The sequence below is a fragment of the Mesoplodon densirostris genome, chromosome X, assembly GCF_025265405.1.
Source record: "Mesoplodon densirostris isolate mMesDen1 chromosome X, mMesDen1 primary haplotype, whole genome shotgun sequence".
NCBI classification, from domain to species: Eukaryota; Metazoa; Chordata; class Mammalia; order Artiodactyla; family Ziphiidae; genus Mesoplodon; species Mesoplodon densirostris.
In genome coordinates, this window is record NC_082681.1 from 1,825,264 (window position 1) to 1,835,768 (window position 10,505).

The 10,505-nt window shown below is 41.5% G+C and overlaps 1 pseudogene; it reads left to right on the plus strand.

Annotated features, from left to right (window-relative positions):
- Positions 1-1,373: 1,373 nt before the first annotated feature.
- LOC132482605 (uncharacterized) lies at positions 1,374-4,413 on the plus strand (annotated as a pseudogene).
- Positions 4,414-10,505: the final 6,092 nt, after the last annotated feature.

The following is a 10,505-nucleotide window of genomic DNA, read 5'->3' on the forward strand; positions in this document are numbered from 1 at the left end:
GTTTCTTACTAATCAAAACTACGTAAAGCATAAAGAAATAGAATTAATTTTAAAACGTGGGTCTCACACGTGGTTACTACTCTAGCTTTCTATGCTAAACCGCCATTTCCATGGTGACATGCAAATTCAATGATCGGAGGCGGAGCCTGGTCCACCGAAAGTCACATATGCAAATTGAGGGTTTGGAAGAAAATACTTTCCAGTGGCAAGATTCATATGCAGGAATCTTGAGGGGAGGGGCCGTGCCTGGTGCAAGCTTCGTATGCAAACCAGAGGTGCTGGGGTGGGGCCTGGCCGGGCGCCCGCCCGCTGTTGCTAGGTGACAGCTTGTTACGCAGGTTGCCAAGCAGGGCATCTCTTGGCATCTCTAGGGGAACACAACCAAAAACTCTTGACCCCGCATGACCCTACTTCCGACTTTGCCTATGTGTTGATTGTGTCCCGCCCACCCCAATCCCGATCACGCCTCAATCTTCCCGTCAAAGCCCCTGCCCCATGGGAGTCCATGCCAAGCGCTCTGTCCACCCACCCCTGCCTCCCGCACCCAGGGCGGTCGGTCGCCTTGGCACCTTCATCCTATCACGACGCCGCCCTCACAGTGTTGACTGCCGCCGCAAGGAACCCCGTCCTTCTGGGGACTTTGGCCTGGCTCCGACTTGCTCAGAGCCAGCAGGGGAGCCTTCCGTTGTCCCGCCTCACCCCAGGCCCCAGTCCGCCCCCACCCGCACTGCCGGGGTCCTGGGCCTGCAAAGAAATGGCGCTGGCAGGATCCTGCTCGCTGTGCTCGCTGGACTCTCTCTTTGGTGGAACTCTCACTGTCCACCTGACGGGAACTTTGTACAGAGAAGGCAGCTAATGGCAGAACATCCAGGGACACCAAGTATACACTGGCGGTGCTGGGCCACCATCACGACTATATATCTACTTCCAAATGAATAAAATTCCTGGCTGAATAATATTCAGCAGGCTGAATAATATTCCAATACGTGGCTAGACCACACATGTTGTGTATCCGCTCAGCAGCTGATGTACATTTGGGTGACTTCCACCGTGTGCCTGTTGGTCATAGTGCTCTGTTGAACATTCCTGTGCAGGATTCTGTTTGAACACCTGTTTTCAACTCATTTGGGTTTACAACCCATGGGATAGATCTATGGGTTTATTTCTGGACTCGTAGTTCTACTCCACTGATCTATGTGTCTATCCTTATGCTAGTACCACATAGTTTTGATAACTGTAGCTTTGGACTAAGTTTTGGAATAGGGAAGTGTGAGTCCTCCATGCCTTGGTACACTCCCCAAAATGTATACTGTTAATCTTTTTCCTGGTCTTCTCAAAAGGGACCTACACCTTTTTAATCAGTGTGATTTTGAATTGGGGGTAAAACCTTTTGGGGACTATTGGACACTGGCCATGAACTCACACTGATTCCAAGAGACCCAAAGTGTCACTATGGTCCATCAGTTATAGTAGGAGATTATGGAGGTCTGGTGATCAATGAGATTTTAGCTTAGGCCCATCTCCATTGGGTCCAGTGGGTACCCAGACCCATCCTGTGGTTATGTCCACAGTTCTGGAAGGCAAAATTAGGAGAGACATTTTCAGCAACTGGCAGACCCCATGACATATCAGTTTCCTGACCTGCAGAGTGAGGGTTATTTTGGTAGGAAAGGCCAAATGGAAACCACTAGAACTGCCTCTATCTAGAAAAATAGTAAACCAAAAGCATTGCATATACCTGAGTGGACTTCAGAGATTAGTGGCACCATCAAGGACTAGAAACATGCAGGAGTGGTGATTTCCTGCATATCCCCATTAAACTAGCCTATTTGGCCTGTGCAGAAGACAGATGGATCTTGGAGAATGACAATGGATTTTCATAAGCTTGACTAGGTGGTGATTTTAATTTCAGGTGCTGTACCAATGTGGGTTCATTGCTTGAGCAAATTGAGATCTCCACTGCTACCTGGTATGGAGCTACTTAGATGGCAAATGCGTTTTTATCTATCCCTGTCCCTAAGACCCACCAGATGCAGTTTTTTTTCAGCTTGTGAGGGCTGCAGTACACCTTTGCCAGCCTACTTTAGGTATCTATTAACTCTCCATCTCTATGTCATCATTTATTTAGCAGGGATCTTGATCACCTTTTGCTTCCACAAGCTATCACACTAGTCCATTACACTGATGACATTATGCTGATTGGACCTAGTGAGCAAGAAGTAGCAACTTCCCTAGACTTACTGATAAGGTGTCTACTTATATGAGGTGGGAATAAATCCAACTACAATTCAGGGGTCTTCTATCTCAGTGAAATATCTAGGGGTCCAGTGTTGGTTATTCTGGCCCATTCTAAGTGACTCAGAAAGCTATTAATTTGAATAGGGCCCAGAACCATAGAAGGCTCTGCATCAGGTCCAGGGTGTCATGCAAGCTGCTTTGCCACTTGCGCCATATGATCCAGCAGACCCAATAGTGCTTCAAAGTGTCAGCGGCAGATAGGGATGCTGTTTGGAGACTTTGGTAGGCCCCTACAGTATTTTAGAGCAAGGCTCTGCCATCTTTGCAGATGACTACTCTCCTTTTGAGAAACAGCTTTTTGTCGGCTACCAGGTCTTAGTAGAAGCTGAATGCTTAACCGTGGGCCACGAGGTTACCATGCGACTTGAGCTGCCCATCATAAACTGGATGGTATCTGACCCACCAAGCCATAAAGTTTGGGGTGCACAGCAGCACTCCATCATCCAAAGGAAGTGGTATATACATAACCAGGCCCAAGCAGGCCCTGAAGGCACAATAAGTTATATGAAGAAGTGGCCCAAATTCCCATGGTCCCTACCTTTGCTACACTGCCTTCTCTACCCCAGCCTGCACCTGTGGCCTCGTGGGGCATTCTCTATGATCAGTTTCCAGGGGGAGAAAAGACATGGGCCTGGTTTAGAGATGGTTCTGCCCGATATGCAGGCAGCACCCACAGGTGGACAGCTGCAACACGACAGCCTCTCTCTGGGACATCCCTGAAGGACATGGTGAAAGGAAATGCTCCCAGTGGGCAGAACTTCGAGCAATGCACCTGACTGTTTGCTTGGAAGGAGAAATGGCCAGATGTGTGGTTATATACCAGTCCATGGGCCCTGGCCAATGGTTTAGGTGGATGGTCAGGGACTTGGGAAGAATATGATTGGAAAATTGTCAACAAAGGAATTTGGGGAAGAGGTATGTGGATAGACCTCTCTAGATGGGCAAAAAATGTGACAATATTTGTGTCCCACGTGAATGCTCATCAAAGGGTCACCTCGGCAGAGGAGGACGTTAATAATCAAGTAGATAGGGTGACCCGTTCTGTGGATTCCAATTGGCCTCTTTCCCCAGACACAAAGTGTCCTCTTTCCTACAGCAAAGTGTCTGTGATGCCAGGGATGGAGGTGATATGTGGGCTCAGCAACATGGACTTCCACTCACCAAGTCCAGCCCAGCTATGGCCACTGTTGAGTGCCCAATCTGCCAGCAACAGAGACTAGTACTGAGTCCCAATATGGTACCAATCCCCAGACTGATCAGCCAGCTCCCTGGTGACAGGTTGATTACATTTGACCACTTCCACTGTGGAAAGGGCAGCTGGCTTGGTAGATGGGTGGAAGGGCTCCTTGCAGACTCACTTACAGTGACAGCTAGGTGGAGATACCCTCTGGGGCAGGGGCAAGGTTCTCCAGAAGGCTGTATACACTCAGAGTCCGCGTTCAGCGTACGATGCTGTTTTTCCCACAGCCAGGATTCACGGTGCAAGCATCAGGGGCTGGAAATGGGGGTGGCACCACTCTCTATTACCTCCAGTGACCCACGGGCAAAAGCTTTGCTTCCTGTTTCTGCAGCATTATGCTCTGCTGGCCTAAAGGTCTCAGCTCCAGAGGGCGGAGGCTTCCACAAGGAAACACAACAATGATTCCATTGAACTGGAAGTTAAAACTGTCACTCAGCCACCTTGGGCTCCTCATGCATCTGAATCAACAGGCAAGGAATGGACTTCCTGTGCTGGCTGGGGTTATTGATCCTGACTACCAAGGGGAAGTTGGACTGCTGGTCCACACTGGAGGTAAGGAAGACTATGTCTGGAATATGGGACATCTTTTAGGGTGTCTCTTAGTATTACTTACCATGCCCTATGATTAAAGCCAGTGGAAAACTACAATAACCCGATTCAGGCAGGAGTACTAATGGCCCATATCCTAGAGGAATGAAGTTTGGGTCATCCTACCAGCTAAAGAGCTACAACCAGTTGAGGTGTTTGCTGAGGACAAATGGAATATGGAACAGATAGTGGAAGAAGGTAATTATGAAAGCAGTGATGAACATGTGACCACTTACAGAAACAAGAGCTATAATTGTCATGAGTATTTCCTCCTTATTTTGTTATGAATATGTTTGTGTGTATGTAAATATATATTAAGCATATATCTTTGTTTTTATTATTCTTCTATTGCTTTACTATGTAACCTATATCATATAGAGGTTATTGACTTTATATCATAGTATTTAAGTATTGTTAACTTTCCATGATATTATTCAAGTTAAGGATACCGGGGAAGAGTTGGAAACATCACTCAAGGACTTAACCTCCTCTTCTGGGGAAGGCGTTAGTGTGTTTTAGTTTGTACTGCAGAAAAGTTATATCATATGAGATGGAATTATGATCTATTATTGTCTTTACTTGGAGAGTAAGTGTGATGTAAGGAGATGTATATAGGTGCCAAGTAGAAAAGGGGTGGAATTGTGATGGTTAATTTTATGTGTCAAGTTGACTGGGCTAAGGGATGCCAAAATAGGTGGTAAAACATTATTTCTGGGTGTGTCTGTGAAGATGTTTCGCTCGCATTTGAGTGGCAAACTGAATAAAGAAGATTCGCCTTCAGCGATGTGGATGGCATCATTCAATACTTTGAGGGCCCAAATAGAATAAAAAGGCAAAAGAAGGGCCAATTTCCTCTCTTCTTGAGCTGGGACATCTATTTTTTTCTGCCTTTGGACATTGGAGCTCATAGTTCTAGGACCTTCAGACTCTGTTACACCAGTGAGTGCCTCCTACTTCGGACTCAGACTGAATTGTACCACCAGCTTTCCTGGTTCTCCAGATTGCAGAGGGCAGGTTGTAGAATTTCTCAGCCTCCATAAACTGTGTGAGCCAATTCCAATAATAAATCTCCTCTCATATATATCTATAGTTATCTAATTGGTTGTGTTTTTCTGGAGAACCCTGACAAATACTCCCACCCCATCCCCACTTTCATACTCTTTGGAAGCAAGTCACTAAGTGCAGCCCACACTTTAGGAGTTAAGCCCTAGAGTTAAGGGAGTACCTCCTAAATTATTTGGAATTCTTCTCTATGGGAGATTTGCCTCTTCTCTACTTTTTATTTATTTATATCCATATAGACTCGTGTATTTATTTTATACTTTGGGTTATAATCCAATACAACAGTATTTGTTTTTGTTGCTCAAATTGTTCCAACTTTGGGAGTTCTTTCAGGTTGGCTCCTCTGTCCGTTTGCCATGCACCCATACTTTTGTTTTTTGAGCAGTTCTTCACTTTCTGATGCTTCAAAATGCTCCAGGCTCATTTTGTATTTGTCCCTGCCCCAACACTAAAATAAGCTACTTCTCCAATGAACCCTTGTTCTTTTCTTTGGAGAATGGTGTGAAACCAGTATCTTGGTATTGGGTGTGTTTGTTGTTAGTAGAGTACCATTGCTTCTGGACCCTCTCAGCTGTCAGAGCTAGGAAATTTACTTGTGTATATTGACTCATGTATATACACATATCTAATTTTTGTATTTATTCGTCTCTCTCTCTCTCTCTCTCTCTCTCTCTCTCTCTATATATATATATATATATATATATATATATATATATAAAGTTAAATATAAGTACATACTGATGTCTCTGAATCTAATCCAGTACCACATGGTTCACTGTAGCCTTCCCTTTCCCCTTCCTTATTTGTAACTTCTTTCAGACAATGAGAAACCCTGGTTTCTTCCATCCACCATCCATTTACTTATTTTTCAATTCTAGTATTCATATACAGTTGTTTCAAAATTATTTACCCATATCCCCTTGAGAAACAACTTTGCCATTTAGATACACTGTTTATGTACAGTTTCTTTTGTCTATAGTTTTATATTTTCCAGTGAAAACACGATTTTCCAGAGTTACTTTTGCCAATTCCTTTTTTCCTCCACCTTTGTTGGCTAATAAATGAGCCACTCAATAGTTTATTTTGATTGCAGCCTCTTTTCATTTTTTATTTTTGTGAAGAAATTATGTTGTGATATTTCTATTTAAATCTTCTAAGTTTTCTGACTGTTGCTTTCCCATGAGTTAGGAATATTGTGATGAGTGCTTAGTCTGGTGATGTCAATGTATGTTAGGTTCTTTTAACACAGCCATAGTCTCATTACATAATAAACATACTACTTTGCCATCTATTTTGATAACAAAGTAACCCACACTCCACTGTGCCTTAAGAATGCAACATTTGAAATCCACTTTTCTTTTTTCATTTTGTTTTGAGTTTGACATGATGGGTATGCACTAGTGTTAAAAAAATAAAATAAAATGGTGTAACATAGCAATATGTGTGGCGCTTGAAATGCTGTAGAGTTATAACTGTATCACTGTGGTTTGTAGTGTGCTCTGCTGCAGTGCAAAGTAATGAGAGCATCAAATGTGGTCTCTGTTACAGCTACTTAACTCTGCTATTGTAGCAGGAAAGCAGCTATAAGCAAAATGTAAACATATCAGTGTCACTGTGTTCCAATAAAACTTCATTTATGTGTACTTAAATTTTAATTTTGTAAAATTTTCAAATTTCACAAAATATTCTTTTATTTTTATTTTTTCCAACTATTAAAAAAATGCAAAAATTGGCAGTGGCTGAATTTGGCTTGTGGGCCACAGTTTGCTGACCCCTACTCTAAGATTTTAAAGGTATACTATCATATCACGTGTAAATAGAGGTCATTTTGCTTTTTTTCCAGTTCTCGTGCCTCTAATTTGTTTCTCTTGTATAATTTCATTGACTAACCCTTCTAGTACAAAGTTTAATGGTAGTGGAAGTGGATAGAGAACATTGACGCCTTGTTGCTCATCTTAGTGAAAACATTTATAGCTTTTCCCCATTAAGTAAGATGCTGGTTTTAGGACTGAAGTACAGTTGATCCTTGAACAACACAGGTTTGCACTGCATGGGTCCACTTATAAGTGGATTTTTTTCAATAAATTTATTGGAAAATTTTTTTGGAGATTTGCAACAACTTGTAAAAACTTGCAGCCAAACGATGTAGCCTAGAAATATCGGGAAAATTAAGAAAAAGTTAGGTATGTCCTGAATTCATAGAATATATGTAGATACTAGTCTATTTTGTCATTTACCACCATATAACATACACGAATCTATTACAAAATGTTAAAATTTATCAAAACTTACACACAGAAACACTAACAGAACATATGCGGCACCACTCACAGACCAGAGAAGCATAAACAAAAGTAGAGATGTAGTATTAAGTCATAAGTGCATAAATTAACTGTAGCACATACTGTGCCGCTCTAATAATTTCATAGCCACCTCCTGTTGCTGTTGTGAGTATCCACTTCAAATGCCGTGTGACACTAATCATCTCCATGTGAACAGTTCATCTTTCCAGTAAATTGCATATCACCGTAAAAAGTGATCACTCTGGTTCTCAGGTATTTTTCATCATGTTTAGTGCAACACCATAAACCTTGAATAGCACCATGGGACCCACACGAAGCACCACTGGTGATGCTGGAAATGCTCCCTAGAAGCAGAGATAAGTCGTGACATTACAAGAAAAAGTTGAATTGCTTGATATGTACCGTAGATTGACGTCTGCAGCTGCAGTTGCCGCCATTTCAAGGTAAATGAATCCAGCGTTAAGGACCACTGTAAAAAAAGAAATGGAAATTCGTGAAGCTGTCACTGCAGCTATGTCATCTGGCACAATAACCTTGCACTTTTTGCAAAATACCCTTTTCTCTTGTATTGAAAATGCAGCTTTTAAGTGGGTGCAGGATTGCAATAAGAAAAGCATACCTATGGACTCTAATATGATTTAAGAAAAAGCAAACTGATTACATGACAACTTAAAGCAAAAGGAAGGTGAAGGATCTAAAGCTGGCACATTTAATGCCAGCAAAGGATGGTTTGATAATTTAGAAAGACTTAAAAATGTCAAGAGAAGAGGAGAAGCAGCTTCTGCTGCACAAGAGGCAACAGACGAGCTCCCAAATGCCACTTAAAAAATCATTGAGGAGAACCCTGAACAGGTTCTTAATGCACACAAAAATGCCCTATTCTGGAAAAACAATGCCATAAGGGACATTTGTTAGTAAGGAAGAGAAGTAAGCACCAGGTTTTAAGGCAGGAAGGGATGGGCTAACTCTACTTTTTTTGTGCAAGTGCAGTCGGGTTTATGATCAGGACTGCTCTTATACATAAAGCTGCTAACTGCTGAGCCTAAAAGGAAAAAATAAACTCCAGCTGCTAGTCTTTGGGTTGGTATAGCAAGGAGGCCTGGACAATAAGACCTTTTCTGGATTAATTCCATTGATGCTTTGTCCCTGAAGTCAGGAAGTACCTTGCCAGTAAAGGACTGCCTTTTAAATTTCTTTTCATATTGGACAATGTCCCTGGCCACCCAGAACCCCATGAGTTCAGTACTGAAGGTTTCATAGTGGTCTACTTCGCCCCAGACACAATGTCTCTAATTCAGCCTTTAGATGAAGGAGTCATAAGGACCTTTGAGGCTCATTACACATGACACTCTATGGAAAGGATTGTCAACGCTATGGAGGAGAATCCTTACAGAGAGAACATCATCAATGTCTGGAAGGATTACACGATTGAAGATGTGATTGTTGCTATAGAAAAAGCTGTGAAAGCCATCAAGCCTGAAGCAGCAAATTCCTGCTGGAGAAAACTGTGACCAGATGTGCATGACATCACAGGATTTATGACAAAGGCAACCAAGGAAGTCATGAAAGAGATTGTGGATGTGGCAACAACAACAACAGCAAACAAAAAACAAAACAAAACAAAAAAATCCCTTGGAAGTGAAGGGTTTCAAGATATGGATCTTAGAGAGATTCAAAAGCTAGTTGACACCACACCAGAGGAATTGATATAGATGAGTGCTTCTGAACCAGTGCCAGACAATGAGGAAGAAAATGAAGAAAAAACACTGCCAGAAAACAAATTGGCATCAGACAATCCCACAGAAGGTTTCCGATTTTTCAAGATTGCTTTTGACTATTTTTACAACATGGATCCTTCTATGATATGGGCACTGAAACTAAAGCAATCAGTGGAAGGATTACAGCATACAAACATTATTAGAGAAATGAAAAGGAAAAAATACGTAGTTCCATAAATTTACCAATGCCGCCTCCTCCTCCTCAGCTCACTCAGAGTGCAGACATGAGGATGTAGATCCACTTCCACTAGTAAATAAGCATCATGCCACACAGTTAAAAACTTATCTCCTGGGAGTATGTGTCTTCGTGTGAAAATCTAATAACTGTATGGCAAGAACTGTGTCGACGTTTTTCTGTCATCATCATCGTTATCATCACCTAAGGGTTCATCCTGTAGAACAGCGTGTGCAAGACTTGTATTGAAGTGGATAGCCTATCCCAACATAGGCATAAGGTGAGTGATATTTAATATGAAATTAATCGGTTAGTTTTCTTACCTTTTTATAACTTCGCTTTCAAAGAATTGCACTACTGTACAGTATGCCTTTCTCATAATTGGAGAAACTGCATATCAGTCTATCATCACAGGGAAGTGGTTTTTTAAAAATGTAATAGTGTTTCTAATACTGTGCTATGAATATGACTAACACTGTATGACATAAAAATTTTATAACGATTCATTCATTAGTGTATAGATAGGGTAGGTTACCATAAAGCAATCATATTGCTGCTTCTTCGTTATCAATGCATGAATTGTTATACTTGTAAATAAATGTGTATTTCTTTTTCACATGAGCTTTCATTTTTGATGTCTAGTGTTAGTAATACAAATAACATCTACAGTGTTTTTTTTATCAGATAAGACAATATTGATGTAGGTACTGACATAGAGACGATTCACCTCATAAACAGATGACGTAAGCCTATGGTGTTGATAAATACAGCACAGCACTGTAAATGTATTTCCCCTTCATTATGATTTTCTTAATAACATTTTCTTTTCTCTAGCTTACTTTATTGTAAGAATACTTTATTATAAGAATATGTAATACCTATAACATACAAAATATGCATTGATTGACTGTTTATGTTATTGGTAAGGATTCCAGGCAAAAGTAAGCTATTAGTAGTTAAGTTTTGGGGGAGTCAAAAGTTATACATGGTTTATTGAGTGCATGGGGGTTGGCTGCCCTAACCCCCACAATGTTCAAGGGTCAACTGTATGTATAATTTAT